The following is an 825-nucleotide window of genomic DNA, read 5'->3' as shown; positions in this document are numbered from 1 at the left end:
CACAAAGTTTTCACCAGAGAGTTGATAAATAATTGTCTCTTTGTTAAGAGATTTTTGTCCCCTCTGTTTTTGTTGGGAAACTTTCTTGGCCCGGACAGCTGCAAGTTGTGTGGGTTAATTGTCAGTGTCACTGTAAATTTACCGGGTTTTGAAAGATCTGCTGGTGAATATTTCTGTTGTGTCAGTGAGTGTAGGTGTAAGGTTTAGAAACCTCAATTAACTTTAATACATTTTGGCATTGAGCTGCTGAACTTTATAAAGTTCATCTGGAAGCTTCTGGTGTATTTCTTTTTCAGCAGTGAGGGACTCCAAAGTAATCATATACAAAGGAGAAAAGTACTCTTGAATACAAGAGATCTGAAATGTCTAGTGCTTTTGAAATGTGCCTGGAGGGAAAGGTATGTTAGATTCTTCCATAACCAGCTTTCTTAAAGCCTGTCCTGTAAAAACAGCAGGCGTCCTCTCCCCAACATCTTATAGCTGTATCCACTAAACCTGTGCAGAAGGTCAGCCTGTGGTCGATGTCTCACACATGTCTGGGGGAGGGAAGATGATCTTGTGCTCGTAGGTTTTGATGGGGAGTTGGGAGCTCAGCACAGCCCTCGGCTCTCCCACAGGTTTCCTGTATAATCCTGGGGAAGCCAGTCAGGGTGGAATTTGTAAAAGCCTTGGGCAATTTCTGTGTTTCAGGGATGTATTTGGTAGCTGTGTTGGAGATGAAAAGAAATGCAAAACTCTAGAAATCTTGGTTCAGAGATGATACCTTATAGATTCATAGATTCATAGATTTAGGGTCGGAAGGGACCTAGTAGATCTTCTAGCCCG

The sequence above is a fragment of the Gavialis gangeticus genome, unplaced genomic scaffold (assembly GCF_001723915.1).
Source record: "Gavialis gangeticus isolate Ggan-Ray unplaced genomic scaffold, GavGan_comp1, whole genome shotgun sequence".
Lineage (NCBI taxonomy): Eukaryota > Metazoa > Chordata > Crocodylia > Gavialidae > Gavialis > Gavialis gangeticus.
The sequence above is the reverse complement of the archived record's forward strand: the minus strand, read 5'-3'. Positions refer to the sequence as shown.